We start from the raw sequence: 24,091 nt of genomic DNA, 5'->3' as shown, positions 1-24,091 counted from the left end.
CAGTCACAAAAGTATGTAGACATATGGGTGTGCACATGCGCACACACACACAGTAAACAAACAATCAAATGTAAAAACAACAACAAAAGACCAACGGGGAATCGAGCAGCTCTTCTGTTCTTTTCCTTTTCCTTTTCTTTTTTTCTTTTTCTGGCTCTCCTAGCCAGACATGGGCTTACAACAGTATGTCTGTGGAGCAAAAGGGCCCAGGTCCAGCTCAGGTGTCCACAGTGGACACAGTGTGTCCTGGAGATTCATCTGCTATATTGGCATGCAGAACCAGGCCCATGTCCCCAAAGATGGGAGCATACTTCACTGTGAAGCTTTGCAATCAGAGGAGGAGGTCAGGATACCATGCGGCTCTTACCTCTGCATAGTGGTGGGACTAAAGGCTACCTTCTGCCAAGCAGGCAGCTCCTGGTTAGCTTGGCCTTGCGGACGGTAAGCTCCCATGGCAGAGCCTAGAGAGCTGTTAAGGAGCCCACGAAATTGACCTCCTGATGAGTTGTAAGGTCTATGGCGGCAATGAAACCAAACAGCAACAAAAAATAAACACCGACTTTGTGATGCTAAAGACATAGCACTTATCATATAGAAGGTAAGATTTCAAGAATTAAGTGAAGTGGTCAAGACCCCATTTTTAAATTTTTGTTTCTTTTTTTAAATTTTGTTATTGATTTTTTGTTGTTGTTGTTGTTTGTTTGGTTTCACGTCATGCATTCCGATCCCGCCCAAAGCTGTGGTGTGTTCTGGTGAGACACACACACCTTTCACCCTTTAGTTCATTCTTCTTCATCTGCAAATGTTCATTACCGTGAGTCATTGCTCTGACTTGAGGTCTCTGTCCTATGTCCCACCACAGACACCGGGCTCTCACCGGGGCTCCTATGGTGTTCCTAGCCATGAACTCATTTTGTCTTCTCCTACTGATTTGTGTACATTTGAATATATTCTAACATACTCCCAGAAGTGTTCAAACTGCCTGGCATAATTCTAGGTAACAGTGCCAGGGTAGAGTATGAAGGGTGTTCATTATATATGGACCTCAATCCCTCACCCTTCGCTACCCACACCACGGCCCTAATGACTGCAGTTCCTCTCATCAAAGGGGTCAAAGGGCGCTTCCCCATTTCTTGCAGCTGACCTTGGCTTATTATTTTTGGCCTAGTGGAATAGGAGGCAGCCATGTTGTGCCTGCTCCGAGACTGAAGGAACAAGGCCATGTGAGTTTCCCCACACAGATTTGCACATCTGCCATTCTCATCAGCAGAGCTCACTCTGCCGGTGTGCTGGTCCTGCGAAGAAGATGGATGTCACAGAGCACGACGTGGAGCAGAGCCACCTCCGACTGTGCTCAGCTGTGACCATCTGAGCCCAGCCAGCTCACATATACGTGATAGTAAATCATGTTTGATTCAAACCAGTGCATTGGGGCACTTCTCCACGTGGAACCTTTGCAGCGGTAGCTAACAGATCCCCATAATGTCTGAGTGCCACAGTATGAGGTCAAGCTGACTTCTGTGGCTTATTAGCATTTGGCCATGATGAAAACTGTCTTCGCGGTCTCCGTTGCAAAAGAAAAATAAAAGTGCCTACGCACAGAAGCATATGGGCTTCTGCACGCTGATGCAGGGGGATCGTGCTGACACGGTGCATAGTGCCGCACCTGGCACAGGTCAGATTCTCTTTCTTGTACTGGCAACTCCCCGCCTAGCAAAGGGCCCTGACTGCTTCAGCATAGACAGGTACACACTGATGGGCTCTGCGGTGTCAGGTTTTGCAAGTTCAATATGACACAAGTGAGCTGTGTGTGCCTGAGAATCAGAATGGATTTCCACATGGTCAGTGCTTTCCATCTTGTAGAATGATTCAGGCCATGGATGTATCTATGAGTGTATGTGTATACATGCATACACATCTACACTTATTTTAACCAGAATGTGAGCAAAAGCCAGAATTATTTCTCCTTTTCCAAAATCCCACCTTTATCTATGTTCCGATTACTGCACAATTGGATCACTGCGAGAGTTTTTTTTTTTTTTTTTTTTGTCAGTGACATTCGAAGGGAAGAAAACAGCCCCAGAAACACTATTCTCCAGTCTTTATTTGAACATGATCCTTCTATGCTGGTGTGAAAGTGACCCTGATGCTATCAAATATGTGGTAGCAATTGTTTCCCAAGCCATTTTAATTCATCTGGGCAACTCCTTCAGTGATCCTCATCGAACCGGCCACAGAGCAGCTGTTTCTCATTGTACAAGAACCCAACATACAAACAGCACAAAGAAAGTAGGTGGGGACCCCTGGCATTTACCGTGGCTCATAAACCTGTCAGCAACATAGCCCCTTCCTCTGACTGTGTTCTACAGAACTGGAGTCAGCGCCTTCATTCAGGCTACACAAAAAACCTCCTGGGGTCCTGTGAGGCTTGGATGGGAGACTGTGTGGGGACCAACACACTCCAAGGGCTGTGGTTAAGAAAAACCCCAGGGGAGAGACTCCCAGCCATGACTCCCCCAGCTACCTCAGGAAGGATCAGATTCATGTTAATTTTCCTAAGTGATTTTTAAATCTGACTGCCCATGTCATGCATGTAATTGATCTTTAGTGACTTTTAGTCTGAAGACAGCAGGATTTTGAATCTGATCGACTTTCCTCCTCTCGTTTTCAACTCCAACATCACTGTTTTGAATTATAATTTCTTTGTTTTTTTTTTTTCGATCCCTCTCACCCAATCGGACATCTGGATTTCAAGTCTAATAAACCTTTTCGTATATTTCCTTACATCTTAAAACGTTTCCACTTCTCACTTGTTTTGTTTGAACCTAAACTTCTCTAGGAAGAATTTGCTGAACAAACAGCAGGGCCTGCGCACTCTCCGTCCCTCTGCCTTTGTACTGTGTTCCTCTCCAGACCCAGGCTGAACTCAATAAGGGAAAGTTGCCTTTCATATTAAGGTGATGATGTCTGGGCAGGACCGAGGGAAGCCATTGCCCTCTCTGATGAAGAAGATAGAGCTTGAATGGTGAGCGGTATGAGAGACATACAAATCAGATCCTGTTCTGGCTCCTCTCTGCTTTGCAGTCTTCCAGGCATTCTCCAGAACTGCAATTAGCAATCCAAGAAAGGAAACTATATGTGCTACCGCATGAAAGCCTCTGCCATTGTCAAAGGCTCAGCCATCTCCTGAACTGAGATTAGCAACCCAAAGCTCACAGAAAGGAAACTATATATGCTATAGCTTAAAAGCCTAGGTTCAATGTCAAAGCCTCGATCTATTTCATCATTGCTGATGGAACCAATTAACCTGGCTACAGGGAAGGTCTCGGATTCTGGGAGAACTGGCTGTGCACCAACCTGGCCCCTTAAAAAGCACAGCTCAGTCTGACGAATGCATCACAGAACATGTAAGAAGTTTCTGTAGGAATATTGACATTTTGGCCCTAGAATTAATTCACATGGAGGCTTGGAACTTCCTTGGTCCAGCTTGATTTAGCTACATTTTCTTTCACTGCTCTCTTGGCTTTCTGTCTTTAAGTAACCATGACCTTCATCGGCATTAGATGTGATTGCTAGTATTTTCTTCCATTCTGTTCACACATTCTACATATAAAGAGAGCACTGTGTCCTTTAGAACCAATAATCCAGTTTAAAGGGAGAATAAATGAAGATAGAAGTCAAGCAAGACACTTTGGAGGACTAACAAGAAAAAAAAAAGACATGCATGTAAAACTTTCTAGGAATCCCTATCAATGCAGCTTAAAGACAAACACAAAGCCAGGTGGTTTTTTTGGCCTACGCTTGTCATCCTGCACTTGAGAGACCAGCCTGGGTGACATAGTGAGTTTGAGGCATTCTGAATTACTAAGACCCTGTCTTAAAACAAAACAAAACAACAAACTAACCCAATCCAAAACAAAACAATCAATTGAATATGAAAAGAATACAACAATACTGGCTCTAAGCAGGAATAGTTCTTAAACATTCTAGAGCCACAAGTTCAAAACTCAGAGCTCTCATAATTAGAAATTACAATTATCCCAAAGGTTTGTTAAGTTCAGTGTCTATTTCTCCATTGCTGAATAATTGTAAATGATAAATAATCAATGGAATTTCCTTTTCAATGTTTTCATTATAAGTTCTCGTGCCTGATGAGAATGTATTTTCAAGTCAGGAGGATAAGCATATCTCCGAATCATGATGTTCAATTAGAAAAATTTACTTTCCATTCTACTCTGAGGATCACCTGGCATCATTTAGTGAAGTCCATATCATACCATATTTTCAAAGCAATATATTTTACACATGGGCGATTTTCTACATGTGAATTAGACATCAGAATTCTGGTGAAGGCTGCGGGAGTAGCTTCATCTCAGCTGGCAATCTGGCATCCTGAGGAAACATGACTTGAATAGAGTTCATGGAGTCACCTCCCTTAGCTTTGCTTAGTGCAGTGTGAATACAATGTATTTTCAAAATAGCGTGTTACTATAGGAAATTACTTTGTAATTGTGTGGATTGCTTAGACAAAGGAAACAAAGATCCCACGGAGTTTGTTCAATTAAAAGTCTTATCCCTTGGGGCTGGAGAGATGGCTGGGTTGGTAAAGTGTCATAGGCGCCTGAGGGGCTCAGTTAGATTTCTAGCATTGAGGTAAAAAGCTCAGTGCAGTGGCTCACACTTGTAATCCCAGTGACCACCCTTGAATAAGCACATGCATGCACACACACGCACGAATAGAAAAAATACAAATAAATCCTTTTTTAAAATACAGCGGTGTTCAGCTTCTTTACTGGAACACATTTTGAGCAAAATAATACTAAATTATTTCTGTTTTCCTTTCCAGATTTAAAAATATTTAAAATCACCTGTTCTGTGCTAAGCCAAAAACCAAACATCTTGGCAAGCAACTTTCCCCTGTTATATTTTGTTTAATCATAAAATCTCATAATTTTAGTAATACCTAAGTACAGAGATGGAAGCAATGATACAAACTGGTAGCCGCTAGCAGCGTGGAAAAAGCGCCCAGTACTGATCACCCCAGCTCTCGGCTCCCTGCAGACGTTCGCATGGCTAATCACAGCTGACTTGACTTTTGCAAGCACCAAGTTCACCGTGACTACTGAGTGCCAGGGCACCTACCCTTTCGCACCCTGACAGTTTTACTCTAGGAAGTCTGCAGCACAGGGAGAAAGCATCACATTCCTGTGGAGTTCTCTGACTGGATTTCAGCGTCGTCGTCAAAGCATACTGCCTTTAATCTGCATTTCAAATTGCTTTGGAATTGGGCCATGTTTTCCAATTACATTGCTGAAACCTTCACAAGCTTTCTCCGCAGTTCCTAGTCTAAATATTTTCGTCACGGGATGGATCTTGCATGCAATACACTTGTTTCCAGTTCTAAAATGTGGTGCTTCACAGAGCACGCATGGGAAAGCAGGCAGTGCCCTCTCTAGCGTAAATCTTTTGCTACGTCAAAGACCAGAGACACTGGATTGCTAACTGAAGGCCACGTGTATTCAACCCTGTCGGGCAGCACCTAATTTAGGCACATGGAAGTCATTAGCCTGATGAAACTGACATTCTCTGAGTGCCCTTGGTGTAACATTTTCCCCATATATTTTGTTTAATTTGGTGTTTGCAACTACAACAAAGTAGGCATTGTTATGTCTACTTAAAAAACAAAGCTACTGACCTAAAATTAAGTGGCTCAGCCAAGATCACACGGCTAAGAAGAGACGGTGTTGCGCTCAGGCCATGGTCTGCAATATCAAACACATTGGAATGACAGCCCACCAAGGAACCTTCTGGTACAGCTCTAGGTCCTGGCATCGGGGATGAGACGTCAGCATACCTTTCATCAAAGCTCTTCCAGTTCCACCTTAGATCACTGCTATTGGCGCTCACTTAGAATCAATGCTTCTCATTTATGCTGTCTTTATTTTTCATTGCTGATAGTGCTTGATGGTTATGTCATAATGTATTATAAGGCCTGTATTTGCCTAACATTATTATTATTATTATTATTATTAATTCTTATGTCTTTAGTTTCTCCATTGTTATCCCATATTCTTTCATATTCTTCTGTAGACCAGTGTCTTCCCTTTCTTCTTTCTGCTAGTACTTCCCTTTTTTTGAGACTTTCTCCCTTCAGTCTTTTTTCTTCCCTTCTTTTCTTCCCTTCCTTCTTTTCTTTCTTCCTTTCTTTTTTATTCACTATCATATAAACCTCATGGCTCTATCCTGGTTCCACTGAAGAAAGGGGAGCATGTTTTGTTTAGTACTAAACAGTATGAAAACAGGCAATCATGACTTTTTTTTAAGTGTCCAAACATTAGTTTTCTTATGCCTGATTGTTCTTTCTCATTCCTGATATAAAAACATTTTGTTAATGAGCTTTACACTTAGTTAGATGCTGAATTAATAACAGTTTATGCTATAATTTTAGTTCTCAGAGTGGAAAATGAGTTACTGAAGAGACAAGAATTCCCTCTGGATTTGTAGAAAGTACAGGTACGGGTGGGTAAAACATGAATTAAGGACTTCTTGTTATCTGACTTACAGCCCTCACTCCCAATTTTGAAAGTTTTGTTTGTCTCACTCGGTGTTTCACTTACATGTATGTCTGTCCACCATGTGTGTGCTGTTGCCCTCAGAGGCCCAAATTGGGGAATTTGGATCCCTTGGGGTTTGAATGGCAGATGATTGTAGCCTCCACATAGTTGCTGAAATTTGAACCTCTGGAAGAGCAACCAGTGCCCTTAATTGCTGAGCCATCTCTCCATGCCACACCCTTTATGTTTTAACTTAAAATATATAGGGATATTGAGAAGAAGAAGAAAATGAACTCTATCCAATTCCAAATCTTGGGCATGGTGCTGGTAGGAAAAGTCCTTAGCCATGAGCTGAAGGGTGGCTGCCACCGTCACATATAGCTGAACAGACTTCTGAAGCAGGACCTTCATGGAAAGCGCTCAGAGGGAGACTGCTGGAGACTGTCATGCTTCATGGCACTGTTAGATATGTCTCCAAAGGCTAAAGATCCCTGCTTCAGGTTGCACCATGAAGCTCAATTCTTTATAAGCTTATGCACACTCAATCTAAAACCCAAGCAAAGTAAGCTCACACTCACAAACACTTTTGCAAACCTCCTAAGCTGTGCGTTACTGCCTAATACATTGGAAAAGTATTTACATAGCGGGCATGGTTCAAAGCATAAACCAAATTCTTCAGAAGCAGTCAGTACACCTGCAGGTTCCAAGGTCCACACACTAGCCAGATCCTTGTTCATTAGCTGCTGACTTCCTCATGTTTCTTACTTCCCAGTCTTTCTTTGTCTGGGCAAAGAGTATGAAAATGGTTCTTGTAGCCGGAGCTGTCCTGGTTATCAGATGTGAAACTATACAGAGAATAGCAGGGGCACACACTAAACTGTAAGGAATGCTCACTCCTGTTAGCAAGGAATCATCTGTGAGTTTTAATGCCCTGATCAATAAGCATTTGCTTTTCTGCCTCTTGCTTTTAGTCATTCGCCTTTTGCCCAGTGTAATCTATCACTAGTGCCCAAGAGGGAAGCAGCTCGGCTGATTAAGCTCCTCTCTGGATAAAGCGTAGGGAGTGCAGATCAATAAAGAACAATTTTCAGATGGCAGTCCATTTACTTCTAGTCGTGTGCTTCTTTGTCCTGCAGTGGAACTCATCTTGGAAGAAGATGCTATGGACTTCCAACTTCTGGAAGATGTTTTGAAAGGAGTAGAGGCAGGAGGAGAAAAGTTGGAAAGGAAGAATACATCAGTGTTTTTCCAGCCTCAAACCTGTGTCCACACCCATTTCTTACTCAACTATTCTCTATTACCCTCCTTAAGAGAGATTAAAAGCAGAGGCGGGGCTAATGAGACCCAGCCCCTCTCTAAAGATCTTCAGGCAGTTGTTGGTTGTTGAGGGAGGGGAAACTATATTCTTCAGTGGTCTAGCCACTACTAATTTGCCCTTACTCAAGTAAATAACCCAATACCCATGTTCATGTAGGCAGCCCTAATCAAACACACAGAGATAGAGAGGGAGGAGAGGGAGAGAGAAAGAGAGAGAATGTGAAAGTAGGAGGGGGACTTCTTGTTGGAAAGAAGTGGTTTGTTGGGATGGAGAGGAGATAAACAAGAGAGGATAATGGAGGATTAATATGATCAAAGCACCTTTTATATACAAAATATATGCACACAGTATATTAGTAACTTTTTCATTGTTGTGACAAAATATGACACAGAACAACTTATGGAAAAAAGAGTACATTTTGTCTAATGGGTGCAGAGGGAGAGTCTATAGTGGCTGGGAAGGGGGCAGACAGTTGGAGTCAGAAGCAGAGAGGTCACATCTTCATTTGTATGTATGAGACAAAGAGCTGGAACAAGAAGAGAGGCCAGGCTGCAAACCCTCAAAGCCTTCTATGACCTCCAGTAATGGTCCATGTCCAAAATGTCCCATGATCTCCCCAAACAATGTTACCCGTAGAGGACCAAGTATTTAAATACGTGAGCTGATTAGAAATATTTCTTATTTAAACCACAGTGTGTATAAATGTGTGAAAAATAAAGATAGATAGATGACAGATAGATAGATAGATGACAGATAGATAGATAGATAGATGACAGATAGATAGATAGATAGATAGATAGATAGATAGATAGATGATAATAGACTAGATTTTTTAGATGCAAGTTATTCCTGGAGGAAGAGGAAAGAAATTTTATAAATTTATAAATTTTACCACACCAGGCTTTTCCTTCCACCTCTCTCTTCCCCTCCCTTCCCTTCTCTTTTTTCCTTCCCCTCCCTTCTCTTCCCCTCTCTTCATTCCTGTCCCTTCTCTTCTGTATCCTCTTTTATTTCATCTTTTTATTATGGTAAAATACACACCAGTATGATTTTAGCCATCTCTAAACCTGCATTTCAGTGTCATTAAGAGCATCCATATTTCTGTGTGCCAATCACCATCGTCCACATCCATAATCCTTGCATCCTCTTAAACAGAAATCATGAAAATACCAAACTCCTCATTCCTCTTTCCCCAATTCCATACCATCACCATTTTACTTAGGGTCTCTATGAATTTGATTGTTCTACCCACTTTGTATAAGAGGAATCATATGGTATCTGCCCTTTGGTGATTAACTCATCTATTATAGCCTAACATCCTAAAGTTGTATGGATGTTGCAATGAGTGCTGGAGTTTCCTTATTTTTAAAGATTGGATAATGTGATGGATTGAAAGAAAATGGTCCCCAAAGGGAGTGGCCCTATTAGGAGGCATGGCTTTATTGGAGTGGGTACGGCCTTGTAAGAGGAAGTATATCACTGTGGAGGTGGGTTTTGAGGTCTCATATTAGATCAAGCCTCACCCAGTGTCTCAGACCACTTCCTGTTGCCTGTGAATTAAGTTGTAAGAACTCTTAGCTTCTTCTCTAGCACTATGTCTGCCTGCCTGCTGCCTGGCTTCTCACCGTGACAATAATAGACTAAACCTCTGAACTGTAAGCAAGCTACCATAATTATATGCTTGTTTTTATAAGAGTTGCCATGGGGGCCGGGCAGTGGTGGGGCACACCTTTAATCCCAGCACTCAGGAGGCAGAGGCAGGCAGATCTCTGGGAGTTTGAGGCCAGCCTGGTCTACAAGAACTAGTTCCACGACAGGCTCCTAAGCTACAGAGAAACCCTGTCTCGAAAAAAAAAAAAAAAAAAAAAAAAAAAAAAAAAAAAAAAAAGAGTTGTCATGGTCATGGCGTCTCGGTGTCTCTTCACAGCAATGGAAACCCTAACGAAGACAGATAGTATCCCATTCATTCTCACATCTTCTAGCTCCTTACTCCAGCTCTGGACTTATGCCTACAATACATATGCAAATCCTTCATGCCCACTGGGAGGAAGCTTCATCACCTCGATGATGTAGAACAGATTGACCTGCTCTCCTCACCTGGGATCTGGCCCATGCTTTTCCTCATCAGTGGCTCCCACTCTTCGAGACATTCATCTGTAACACTCCTCCTCTATGCCTGGTGTTAGGCTATAGGTAATAAAAGACACACTTGTTGCTTCAAGCCACAGTCCAGAGTGAGAGACGGAAACAAACTCCAGAGTTCTGGGAAAGAGTATAGACTCGGGCGCACTCTTTTTGACTGCAAAACAAACACAATTTATGGACAGAAGAGGAAAGGAAACCTAAATAAATTGCCGGACTCACCAGCAAGGACACATTTGCTGGACCAGAAATGGCGCAGAAACAGAATGAGCAAGGCTGCAGGTCCTGGCTGGGCCTGCTCTGGGAAGGAAGCAGGCAATAGGAAGGGGCGTCTGCTTCTGTGAATTAATGGGAATAACATGAGCTCTGGATTAGAGCTAAGCTTCCTGCCTGCAGTAAGTGTACCCAAGCGCTCCCTCCACCTTTCCCACCTGCTGAGGGAGTACTAAGGGCGCATTAGTGACGTTGTTGCTGCACACAGCAGTCACAACAGCAGAGCCCCAGCCCCCTGCCTGGCTGCTGCTTTAGAGGATGAAGGGATGGAGTGTATCTGTCTTCTACCTGGGAACCTAGGCAGGAGCCTCAGTGGAATCTCCATTTCTATTAGAGAAGTGTAGGATGAAGACTGCATGAAGGTTCCATCAAACATCTGAACTCAGAGATGCCCAGGTAGTGGAGTATCTGGGACACTGTTGGCTCTTCATGCACATTACACCTGTCCTGGGTATGTGACTTCACCCTATGACCTGACAATCACTTCATTTGTGAAGAAAAAGTCAATCAATGTCAACAAAGGGACAAAGAAAGAAAAGTTCCAGGGAGGGATTTCTCTACAAAGTTAAACTTAAGCCCTTGGTGAAAGGTATTCTTAAGTAAGTGTGGAGAAGCCTGGGCCAAAACAGGTGAAGTAGACAAGACCCTGGATGTCACTGAGAGAATGTCCTGTGGTCACTCGTCCTCCAGCCACCCACAAGGAAGCCATTTTCATCTTGCTCCTTCAGTCTGAAACTCTGTTTCCTCTCTCTCTCTCTCTCTCTCTCTCTCTCTCTCTCTCTCTCTGTGTGTGTGTGTGTGTGTGTGTGTGTGTGTAGAGGAGGAAGTAAACAGAATGTGTATTGTGTCTGGTTAGGAGAATTGTCTCTGCCAATTTAAGATAATATTCACTGATAATCTCCAAGGCTCAAGGAAGCAAGACAAGGGAACTAATAGCAATGTCTACACTCAAGACCATTTCACTAATTAGCACCCTCTGCCTCTCCTTTGCATTGTCTTTTTGGCCTTACTCTCAGTAGGAGGGCAGAACACTATCGTCCCTTCACCAGCACAAATCTTATAAAAGCCCAATGCAAGAGCGGCTGGAAGGAAAGGCTGTTATTAAATTTTCTTGACAGTCACAAACTCATTTCTTGTAAGCTGGTTTCATATATTGGAAACCTTGCAGTCAGCTAAATACAGGCGTCCAAGGGTCATTCCACCCGGTGCCTAGGGACAGGTTGTTTCCTGAGGCTAGACCTTGCCTTCCCAAAGCTCCTTGCAAAGAGACATGCTTGAGGCCTTCCAAAGATTTCAGTTCTCCTTTCCCAGAACTTCACTCTCTTTCTGAAAATTAAATCTCTCAAGTTTTAAAAACATAGTCTCAGCCAGAGTCCCCTGTGCATTTGACCGCCAAACAAAGCCTACTGCCTTGGAAGAATCCTGACTACACACACACACACACACACGGTATTGTAGAGAGCAGAGGATGGTAAGCCAAAATAACTGCTTCTAGTCTTAACTTTTACCCTTGCAGCCAGAAAGCTCCCAGAAAAATTTTCTCATCTTTCTGCTCTTAGTTTCTCTGACTATAAAATACAGGATTTATGCAGAATGCCCAAAGACGTCATGCTTTATGTTATTTTTCTCCCTGCAACATGTCTTTCAGTCATTAGGGAGCAGAGGCAGCCATGTGTTCTCAGCATTATGGGAAAGATGACATAATAGTGCTAGAGACAGTTGCTTTCTCACAGCCGAGGTCGCAAGCTGGTAGCCATGGAATAGTGTATGGATAAGACCAGCACAAGACATCAGTGGACGGTGGCTTTATAGTATCAGTGTGGACATGTCTTTCCTTATGCTAAAGACATAGGATAGGGGGCTTTGCAGGGGGAGAATGGTTTTTGTTTGTTTGTTTGTTCATTTGTTTGTTTTGGGGTTAGGGTTCTTTTTTTTTTTTTTTTTTTTTTGACCCAGGGCTTCATGTAGTGCCTCAGACTTGCCACATAGCTGAGTATGATCACGAACTATTTATTGATCCTCATGCTTCCATGTCCTAAGAGCCAGGATGACAGATACGTGTCACTCTGCCTGTTTTATGTGATGGTGGGGGATGGAACCAAGGCTTCATGCATCTGGGTAAGCTCTCTAGTAACTGAGCTACATCCTCAGTGTACAGTGTGGGCTCTTCATTCTACTTAGAAGCAGAGTTGTGCAAACCAGGGAAGGACCGTTAACGACACCACATCTGCCAACCCTGCTTCATACCACACGGCCTGCTCCCTTTTGTTCCTCAAGTGATGCTGCAATGCTGGATTTTTTTTTTATTTTCCTATTTTGAAGACTATGTAATTAATACATAAATTAATCATCACTTCTCTAGTAACTTCTCTTCCCACGCTGGTGCAAACGAATGTGTGACATATTTAGCAAAGGACAGCAGACTGTTTTCCTCTTTGAGCTAATCTCTGAGAAATGCATTTTATGAATATGTGAAGGATAGGTGTGTGTTTGTTCATGAATTTATTTACTGACACCGAGTAACTGAACCTAGAATTTCACACACGCTGAGAAAACTCTACCATTGAACTGTCTTTTTCACTTTTTATTTGGAGTCAGAGTTTTACTAAGTTGTCCAGGCTGGACTCGAACTCCCTTTGTAAGCCTGGCTGAACTTCAGTTTGGGATCCTCCTGTCCCCACCTCTCCAATAGCAGGAGTTGCAAGCCAGTGCCACCAGGTTAGGCTATTGTGCCTTTGTATTTACAAAGAAAATTGTCCTCCCTCTGCCTCTCCTTCCTTCCTCCCTTTCTCTCTTGTGTTTCCCTCCCTCTTCCTTCCTTTCCTCCATTTCTTCTTTCTTCCTTTCTCTTTTCCTTTCATCTCCTTCCTCCTTCTTCCTCTCCCCTTCCTTCTTTCTCCCCTCTTTCCCTCTCCATCCTTCCTTGCTTTCCTTTATATATATATATATATATATATATATATATATATATATATATATTCCTCTCTTCCTTTGCTTCCTCTTTTCTAAAAATCATGTCAGTCCCTGATGGCTTCCCTGATGTCATTGTCACAGTTACTCTGGCACTTGCCTGAAAAGATTTCTTTTAGGAAAAGGGACAGAAAAGCAACTCTTCCCTCCCAGCCTGTCACAAGGCAAAGGCAGGATCATCCGGAGGAGGGGCTTTTACTGGCCAAGGTTGCTGCAAGCATTGCTGTCCTCAGGAAGCTGACTGCCTGTTTCCATCATCCCACTTGCTGAGGGACAGTAAGGTGAAATGGCATGAAAGGCTTAGAGGAGGAGATTTCTCAGGCGGATCTCCCAAGAGGGAAATACAGCACTATTCTCCAAACCCTTTGTCAGCATGTCAAGTTTCTGCAGATCTAGTTGGCCCTTTCCACGTTGGAACCAACAGCCTAATCCACTAGGCTGGATCTCATTTTCTCTAAGAAACAAATGCACTCACATTTACCCACATCACATTGGAACTAACCGCCTAGTCCACTAGGCTGGAGGAGATCTTTCCACATTGGAACTAACCACCTAATCCACTAGGCTGAAGAAGATCTCATTTTCTCTAAGAAACAAATGCACTCACATTCACCCACGTGTACTCTTGGCTGATTCTATTTTTCTGAAGAACTCTATTAGTGGAGGAGCCTGGAAGGCAACGAGGCACAATGTGATGTGCTGTATTCAAATTCAGGACCCTGTGTCTGTGAAAGAAAAAGAGGAAGGGCTTCTGGACGGGGATTTACTCTGATGAGCAGCAGAGATGCTGGTGGGTCACCCATGCTCCAGTAGATAAGCCCCCAGCCATGTTCACTCACGCAGCCCTGATTAAACCTAGGAGGTCACAAGAAAGAAAAGAATGGAAATAGGACCCTTTAGAAAGGAGAAAGTCAGTGAGGGTGGGAGGGGAAGAAGAAAGGGTAATGGAAGGGAATGTGATTAAAATATATACACGTATAAAGTCATCAAAAATAAATAAAAGTGTGTGGGTGCACCCCTCATGGCCCTGAGTTCCTTGCTCGTGCTCTCTCCCCTTCTGCTCCTGATTTGGACCTTGGGGTTGTAGTCTGGTGCTCCAATGTGGGTCTCTGTCTCCTTTCATCACCTGCTGGAGGTTAATATCCAGGAGGATGTCTATATGTTTTTCTTTGGATTCACCTTCTTATTTCGCTTCTCTAGGATCATGAATTATAGGCTCAATGTCCTTTATTTATGGCTAGAAACCAAATATGAGTGAGTACATCCCATGTTCCTCTTTTTGGGTCTGGCTTACCTCACTCAGGATAGTGTTTTCTATTTCTGTCCATTTGCATGCAAAATTCAAGAAGTCATTGTTTTTTACTGCTGAGTAGTACTCTAATATGTATATATTCCATACTTTCTTCATCCATTCTTCCATTCAAGGGTATCTAGGTTGTTTCCAGGTTCTGGCTATTACAAACAATGCTGCTATGAACATAGTTGAGCATATACTTTTGTTGTATGATAGGGCATCTCTTGGGTATATTCCCAAGAGTGTTATTGCTGGGTTCAGGGGTAGGTTGATCCCGAATTTCCTGAGAAACCACCACACTGCTTTCCAAAGTGGTTGCACAAGTTTGCATTCCCACCAGCATGAGGGGTGCACCCACACACTGAGACAATGGGGATGTTCTTTCCGGAACTCACCAAGGCCAGCTGAACTGAGTCTGAAAAAGCATGGGATAAAACCGGACTCACTGAACATAGCGGACAATGAGGACTGCTGAGAAGTCAAGAACCATGGCACTGGGTTTTGATCCTACTGCACGTACTGGCTTTGTGGGAGTCTAGTCATCTTACTAGACCTGGAAGGAGGTAGGAGGTCCTTGGACTCCCCACAGGGCTTATGAGAGAGGGGGAGTTGATTGGGGGAGGGGGAAGGATATGGAAGGCGGTGGCGGGGAAGAGACAGAAATATTTAATAAATAAATAAATTAAAAAAATAAATAAAAATATAAAAAAGAGTGATCTATATAGGCAAACTCAAAGAGACAAATCTATATTTTCTCTCATGTATAAAATTTAGATTTTGGGTTTTTGGCAATTTGAGGGTAGAGGAGCACAGAGACAGGGGATAAGAGAAGGTGATGGGGGGAGTGTGCAAAAAGATACATTATGTATATCTGTGAAAATGTCACAGTGAATTCCATTGTTTTGCTTAGGTCATACATATAATAAAATGTGAAAGAATAATAAAGAAAAGTGCCTATTAGAAGGAATTGGTTCAAATGATCATGGAGATCAATGATTTCCATGATCGGCAGTGGATAATCTGGAGACCCAGTGTCACTGGTGGCCTGTGCTCTCACCCACAGTCCAGAAAGACGAAGACACGAGAGATCTGAGAGAGGCTACTGTTCCAGACCACAGGTAGCGAGGCAGAGATGGGAGCGTTCTTAGTATTGTAGGTCTATTCAGCTCTTCCGTGGATTGGATGAGGCTCACCCACAGTAGAGAAGGAACTCACTTTGCCCTGTCCACTAATGCACATGTTCATCTCACTCTAAATACTCTCACAGACAAACCCGAAACAGCCCTGGACCAAATATATGGTCCAACTTCAATATTGATAAGAAGATAAAGCATCATATTTGTCCAAGTAGATACTGACAAATCAACAGCCACAGAGGCCCGGGAAAAGCATCTCCTCTCCTCATCTGTCCCCAGGATGTGTTACTGGAGCATGCTTTTGTATAAAATCTCAGTGGAAGATGCTGGTGTGCTATAAATCTACAGGTCAGAACCTTCCTCGGGGTTGATGGGTGATGCTGAGAAGGGAAGCAGATGACTCAAGGTTACCTGGCTGATGGAGGAAGAAGCCTAAGCATTTTAGGAGTATCACTGAAAAAAAAATGTTACTATGTTTACACCTACTGCAACCCCCTTAGTAGGAAACAAAATCTTCTGCAGATCTCCATAGCAACTCACACACTTATCGGCTGGGTGAAACTCCTGGGAGTTTTTTCAGAGGCAGACTAACTCTCCTTCCTTCCTTCCTTCCTTCCTTCCTTCCTTCCTTCCTTCCTTCCTTCCTTCCTTCCTTCCTTCCTTCCTCCCTTTCTCCCCCCTTTCTTGTCTGTCTGTCGGTCTATGTTATCTATGGTGTATGTAAGCGCATATTAAAGAGTAAGCACAGTATACATGCAAGGGCAGTTCCAGGCCAGGCATCTCCTTCAAATGCCTCCCATCTTCGAGACAGGGTTTCTCACTGAACCTGGGAGGCAACAATTTGGTTAGACTATCCGGCCAACGAGCTCCAGGAATCCTCCCGTCTCTGCCTGCACCGCACTGAGATTATAGATCTGCTCTGCTGATTATCTGAACTGAGGTCCACATGCTTGCAACACAAATTCTTTACCTATTGATGTCTCCCCAGATCTCGTTAAATTTTCAGAGGAATACGCACATGGTTTAAAAAATACTTACTAAATTGGGTTTTTTTAAAGTGAAGAGGCAAGATTTAACATGAAATTCCTCTTCAAATAAGATATGTACACACCAGAATCTTTGACCATGGCTACTTCAAATAAGTGTGATTCTCTCTCTCTCTCTCTCTCTCTCTCTCTCTCTCTCTCTCTCTCTCTCTCTCTCTCTCTCTCTCTNTCTCTCTCTCTCTCTCTCTCTCTCTCTCTCTCTCTCTCTCTCTCTCTCTCTCTCTGTCTCTCTCTCTGTCTCTGTCTGTCTCTCTCTCTGTGAGTGTGTGTGTGTGTGTGTGTGTGTGTGTGTGTGTGTGTATGCACTGGTACCAACTCAAGTTTTCAGTGCTTCACATGACTTCTTTAGTTATTTACATTTATATTTACACATTCAGTTTTGTTTCGTTTCTTTTTCTCATTCAAATCAAATTTTCTATCACAAAATGAACAACCTACAGGAACACAGATTATGTTGAGAAATCCCTCCTCTGTTTTATTCTGAATTTTTATATTGTACCAAAACAAAACATCTTTTGCAAACAGCAAGCAGTGTTAATCTGTGCCACATCTGCCTTACCTAGTTGATACTAAAACCAAAAACTGCTTTAAAAAATCATATTCCTTTTTTTATTGTTACAACTATTAAATTTAAAAACTTTCCAGCAGAATAGTAAGTATTCAGAAGCAGGCAAATTTAACAGAATTTCTTTTCCAAAGAGGCACCCAGGGCTTCATGTCTTCAAACTATACTATTAAGAAGCCAGAAAGATGGAACATCCTTCCAGACACAGAGACGACAGGAAATTTACCTGATGCCTATGCCTTCTGAAGATAAAGTCTCCGAATTATTTTTGTATTATTAGGGACAATTATGAGAAGTCATAAAAAGAAAGAAAGAGAGGTTTAAAAAAAAAAGCCAACCGTTTCTGTGCACAAATGGAAGCGGCTGCCTCATTAGTCATAAAGCTCCAGGTTACAGTACTGTGTAACCTTCTGCTCATGCACCGTTCTGACATTTGCATAAGTAGTCAGCTGCACACATCGCAGGGCTATTGAGATGCGATGATTCACCAATCTACGCAGCTTCATAAACAGTGTTTGTCTCCTTTCTGGCACCCTTGTTTTCATAGAAACACAGCTGTATGGCACCGGTGGAGAAGTTGGAGGGAGAAACAGCAGACAATAAATGCATACGCTTCCTCCCCCGAGCCTGTGGATTAATGGCACCCTTCCTGGGGCTGCCGGCAATAAACAGATGCAGGAGCTGCCTCATACCAAATCTCTTGTTTCTCGGAGAGGAAGCAAAATTCATAGGGGATGGAGATAGTACACTTGCACTAGAGGGTCACTTGGAAACTGTAGGCTTGGTCCTTAATACAGTCTTGGCAATCAATGAACTTTCTCTCGTAAATGGCCAGGGAGAGCATGTGAGAAGGTGAGCTCTGAAAGCCTGCTTGGGCTTCAGGGGGTCTTACATCAGGTTCTGAGGAGTTAAGTATAAGTTCATGAGAAACACATGGGTTGAATTTTCAGTGTGGGATTAGAGGTTCAGGGGGAAAGAGCATTTCTGAAGGGGCAGGGGTATGGTAGGATAGGATAAGAACATAGTTTATAGAAGCAATTAAATCAAAGGTCCCAGAAAGAATTGTTTGGTTTTGCCACTGGCTCACAAACTGTCTGGGATTCCCATCTCTTTAGAAGCCCAAACTAAATCTTTCTCCAGTGAGTACTGTGGGTGATTGCCATGTGTGTGCATACTTCAAAGGGCTCAGAGCTCCTATGAGGTTCCTGGAAGCTACACTAGCAGGATCTGCACTCTCCTCAGGAAGATGGACCATAGGTGTTCATTGTAGAAATAATAGGAACACATTTTGCAACGTGAATCTTAACATTTCCCAAGGGAGATAACACTTGATATACGTCAAGTCAGCAGATTAGTTGAGAGAATGAAGGCAAAAAGTCCCTTGGTGGGTCTGTCTTCAATGCATATACTTTTAAGAACCAGATTCGACAAGAAGACATGCTCACGATGAACATAATCGTGAGCTGAGCTCCCTTGCCTATTTGGATACACCTGCTTTGCCCAGAGCACGAAAGAATCAGAGATTTTCATGGAAAACTTGGAATCATTAAGTGGGAAACATCAGAGCTGCCAGTTCCCGCTCTGTTGAGGCTGAGCCCAGGAGAACACAAGGATGAGGTGGGTTGTGGGGCTGCCGACAGGAGCTTCTCAGTTTTTAAAGAGACTGGAGACCAAAAGGCACCACAGTGGCAAGGTGGTAAGATGGTTGAGTGAAGTTCTGCTCTGCCCAGTCATAGCAGGCTAGATGCAGGGAAGAAACGCAGTGTGCTTCAGAGACACAGAAGAGATGGTTCAACATGCTCCTTCCTTACAGTAAAGCGTAAAGCTCCCTCTTCACTTGGTCAAAAGGCACCAACAGTAGTTACAGCCTTGCTAAGTATGATGCCTATTCTTGCTTGTCAGCATCTAGAATGAACTACAGTTCAGAAATGGAGGGCATACCTGTGAAATTTTTGTTTGTTTTGAAGAGCGTGAATTCACTTTGAGTCCAGACCTTTGAGGTAGAAAGACAAATTTATAATCCGCATCTTGAGGCAGGAAGACACACCTTTGATTTGGGCCATACCTTCTGGCGGAAGTCTTCATAAAGACATGGAAGAAGGAAGCTTTTGCTCTTTCTCTGCTTGCTCTTGCCTTACTAGCAAGTCCATTCCTTCATTGGCATTAGAGCTACTTCTTTAGGAGTCCAGTGTTTACAGAAGGCCAGCTGAGATACCTAGCTTCATGGACTGAGCAGCTTCTGGATTCACAGATCTTCCATTCATAGCCAGTCATTGTTGGATTAGCTGGACCACAGCCTGTAAGTCAGTCTAATAATATATATACATTATATATACAATATATATATATATATATATTGAGTTAAGTATAAATTCATGAGAAACACATGGGATGAATTTTAAGTGTGGAATTAATTAGAGATTCAGAGGGAAAAAGCATTTCTTGAGGGGAAGGGAGTGTGGTGAGTCAGGAGAAGAACATGATTTACAGAAGCAATTAAACCAAAGGATTCAAGAATATATACACATATATATGCATATACATATATTAGAGAGATATTCATTCTATAGATTATATTTCCTAGTGAACCCCGATTAATATACTAAAGACTACAGGGTTTAAGCTAGAGAAACTAGGCCACTGAGCCTGCTTTCTGGTAGGACATATGATTTCGGGAAATTCTCCAAACCCTTCAATCAAAAAGGAAAGTGGGCAATAACTATACGACCAAGAGCAACTGGAATCAGAAAAGTGATTTGGTTTAGGTCCAGAAAAATGATCAAGTTTGCATTAGGAAGAAAATTATGTTTGATAAGGAAATCTGAATTTGGCTGGAGTTGTACTGGGAAAGAATTCACATCCTGCACACATGTAGGCATTGTTCCAGGACTGAAGGAGCTATTTTTAAGTATTGTTCTTGCCATTGTCTGATTATCTGACCTTGAATATGTCACAGAAGCACTGTCTGCCATGAATTAAATTATAATTTAATTAATAGTAATATAATTGTCATTAGATTGTAATAAAAGATCACATTTATTGAGTACTTTGCATTATTTTACATTTGCTTTACATTCATTTAATCCTCATAAAGACCTCACAGTGGCCCTGATGCTCTGCATGCCATAGACAGGAAATGGAGGTTTGGCAAATTTAAGAGGCTTGATGAAAGTCACATAGTTAGAAAGTGACAGAGAGCTGAAAGGTGTATCTCCATCCTCCAGTCATGGAAGTACATGTTCTCCGACATCACGGAGTATTACATGACCTTCTCCATCATATGAATTATGAATTGAGCACAGGGGTCCCTAAGGCACCACATCCCATGTGTGATAATTAGCTTTGTCAACCTGACATAATCTAAAATCACCTGAGAAGAGACCCTCAATAATGGTGAGGCCATAGGTGAGTTAGGGATCCTGTCCTGAAAAAGAAGGTGGGCACCTGAGGAGTTGTCCTGACATTGTACTCTGCCCTCTTTATCCACAGACACCTGCGCCCAAACACACATACACTTTCCACGTGAGCTCGAGGACCCAACTTCATAGCACCATCAATGACATAAAATACCAAGTACAGTGGTGTGTTCTTGTAATCCTAGCACTGGGGAAGCGGAGACAGGTGGATCGTCAAGGATCACCCCAGCCAGTATAGCAAAATTGGTTTCTTCAGGTTCAGTGACAGAGAAATTGAGGATGACAATGGCACTGACCTCTGACTTATACACACACACACACACACACACACACACACACACGCCTACTTTTAATAACACACTTTCTCTAACAAGGCCATATCTACTCCAACAAGACCCAATCTCCCAATCCTTTTCATTGTTCTCAAATGTTTAGTCACTGCTCCCTGGTGACTAAGCATTTAAAGTATTAACCTATGAGGACCATTCTCGTTCAAACTACCACACTCCCTGGGCCCCAGAAGCATGTAGCCAAATCATAATGCAAAACACATTTAGTTCAGCTTCAAAAGTCCCCATAGTCTTTCACAGTCTCAACACTGGTCAGATGTCCAAATTTCAAGTCTCTTCTGAGACTCAAGGCAACTTCTTTACTGTAAACCCCGAGAAGTTAAAAAAATAAAAGTAAAAGCAGATCACATACTTCCAGCATACAATGGCACAGAATATACATTACCATTTCAAAAGGGGGGAAGGGAGCATAGAGAGATAATACTGGACCAAAGCAAACCTGAGATCCAGGAGGGAAAGCTCCAAACTCTGCATCTCCTTGTCTAATGTCAAAGCACTCTTTAGATCTCCAACTCTGTTGGGGGATATTCGATCACACTGTGAACACTGAGTTTGCATTTGCATTACTTAAATAAAATTAACCTTAGAGGCTGTTAGCACCTAGTTGACAGAAAGTAATCCTAGAGTTTCAGAGGGCTTCTGGGAAGGGTAGAAACACAGGAAGTAGTAAGGCCGGCTTTGGAATAGTGCAGCGTTTTTTGCTTTGGCCAAGTAGAAGCATTGGTTTTCCATGGGTACCAGCAAGGACAGAGGGTTTTGCTAGTTGTTATTCAGCCTTTCTGAGCTGGCAAGTTCTCACTCCAGCCTTTGAATCTCAAGTCCTACTCATAATTGGAATGATTGAGATTTAGTTAAAGACAGGGTTGATGCCTACAGGAACAGAATTCTTACCAGGCTGTGGTCTGAGCAGCCAGACCACTGCTAGAGAAGCAGGCTGGAAACAGCAGAATTGCAATTGCTGGCTGAGATAGCAGTAGATTAAGGAGCAATCACTATGCAGAAGTTAAACAACACAACTCCTTTCAGCTTTGATGACGACAGCACACTTCTCTCTTAAACTGGTTCCTACCCCATTAGCAGACATCCCATGACTCTGGCATCTCCAACATCTTGGAGACTTCTATGCAGTCCAGGTTTCACCTTCACAGTCTCATGTAATGGCTTCTCTGGGCCTCAATGTAGGGATTGCCCTGATGAATGATTGGTCCTGATGACTTTCCTTAAACATGGAAAAAGATTCCATAACCCCTTTCGTGTATCTATGTTCTACTTGACTCTAAAACCAGAACCATTTGGCCAAAGCTTCCAAGTTCTGCTACCTGTTTGGACTGAAACTTGTGTCCCTCTTTGAGCTACATTTCATAAGCATTTAGTCATTGATGGTTTCCTTTGCTGCTTCAACTTTCCTTTAGTTCCTCTTCACACTTGGAAGCTTAGGTAGGTAAGGCAACACTTTTTCATTCCATTTTGAATCAGTCCACACATCAATTTATTGTCTTAATCACTGCTCTGTTGCTAGAAGGAGACACCATGACCAAAACAACTCTTATAAAAGAAAGCATTTAATTGGGGGCTGGCTTACAGCTTTAGAGGGTTAGTCTATTATCATCATGGCAGGGGTATGGTGGGAGCATAGAGGCAATTTTGGCACTGGAGCAGTAGCTAAGAGCTACATCCTGGTCCCCAGGCAAGGCAATAACTATTCCAACAAGGCCATAGCTCCAATCCTTCCAGTCCTTTTCAAACAGTACCACTCCATGGTATCTACGCCTTCAAACATATGAGCCACACTCGCTACATTGCAAAATTGCAGGTTTTATCAGAGAAATATTTAGAGATGATTTCTTGTTAAATTACTTTCAGGAGTTGTTGAAATATGAACGGCAGGGCTGCGTCCCCAACACCCCGGCCGCTTGGCTAGCTTATGCCCGAAATAACAACACACAAACTGTATTCATTTAAGAACTGCTTGGCCCGGCTAGTTCCAGATTCTTATTGGCTAGCTCTTACATATTGTTCTAACCCATTTCTAATAATGTGTGTAAGCACCCCAAGGTGCGCTTACCGGGAAGATTCTAGCCTACTCGGAGGAGCTTCATTGCGTGCATCTGCCCGGGAGAGCTGAGCATGGTGCAGAGCAGAGTCTGACCTCACTTCCTCTTCTGCCCAGCATCCTATTCTGTTTATTCCGCCCACCTATGTTCTAAGCTATGAGGCCAAGCAGTTGGTTTATTATTACTTAACCAATGAAATCAACAGATTGATATATGACACTCCCACATCAAGGAGTAACTGCCTTCATGGGGGAGTGTTTACTCTTCTGATTGGCATAGAATAGGGTTCTCCAAGTTCGTCTTGTGATCTCTGGGGATAGCCATTATGTGACAGCTACCTACTTGGCTGGCAGAGAGAATGTCACAATGATGAGGTCAGATGGTGATGAGGAATAATACTTATGATCCTATCTCCCCCTGCAAAGTCAGTGGGAGTCAGTCCCACATTTTGCCAAGGAAAATCATCAAAGTGACACCTTCACTAGTCGTATGTGTGTGTGTGTGTGTGTGTGTGTGTGTGTGTGTGTGTGTGTGCATGTGTGTATATATGTATAGGTACGTGCATAGAGGCCAAATGGAAATTTGAGATATTGCTCCTTAGGTGTTGTTCACCTTGCTTTGGGGATCTGTCCTAAGCATCAGCTCCAGATATGAGAGACTGAGTCGGAGGACTGGACGTCTCTGTCCTCTCTAAGTTACTGCATCTGTGAAATACAGTCAAGATGTGAGTTGCCAATACAAGGATATGGTTAGGCTTTAAGGAGAAAGTAGAGGTAAACCACAGATACATTTTATAAAAAATACATAAAACATATCATATGTACTTTTTATGCCATATGTATTACATCTATATCTAAAATTATACTTCTATTATGAGACTGGAAGTCACTTAAATAGTACAATGATAGAATTAAACTTAACGGATCAAAAATATCCTGCTAATCATGCATTATATGGTGAGGATTCTTGTAGA

The 24,091-nt window shown here is 42.6% G+C and overlaps 1 pseudogene; it reads left to right on the top strand.

The window, feature by feature from the left end:
• Nucleotides 1-354: 354 nt before the first annotated feature.
• Nucleotides 355-24,091, top strand: part of LOC126506736 (ATP synthase subunit gamma, mitochondrial-like) — a 34,046-nt pseudogene continuing 10,309 nt past the window's right edge.

This window comes from Alexandromys fortis, unplaced genomic scaffold (genome assembly GCF_014885135.2).
Source record: "Alexandromys fortis isolate MF-2015 unplaced genomic scaffold, M_Fortis_MF-2015_v1.1 scaffold_69, whole genome shotgun sequence".
Classification (NCBI taxonomy): Eukaryota; Metazoa; Chordata; class Mammalia; order Rodentia; family Cricetidae; genus Alexandromys; species Alexandromys fortis.
Note: the sequence above shows the minus strand (reverse complement) of the source record. Positions and strands in the feature narration are given on the sequence as shown.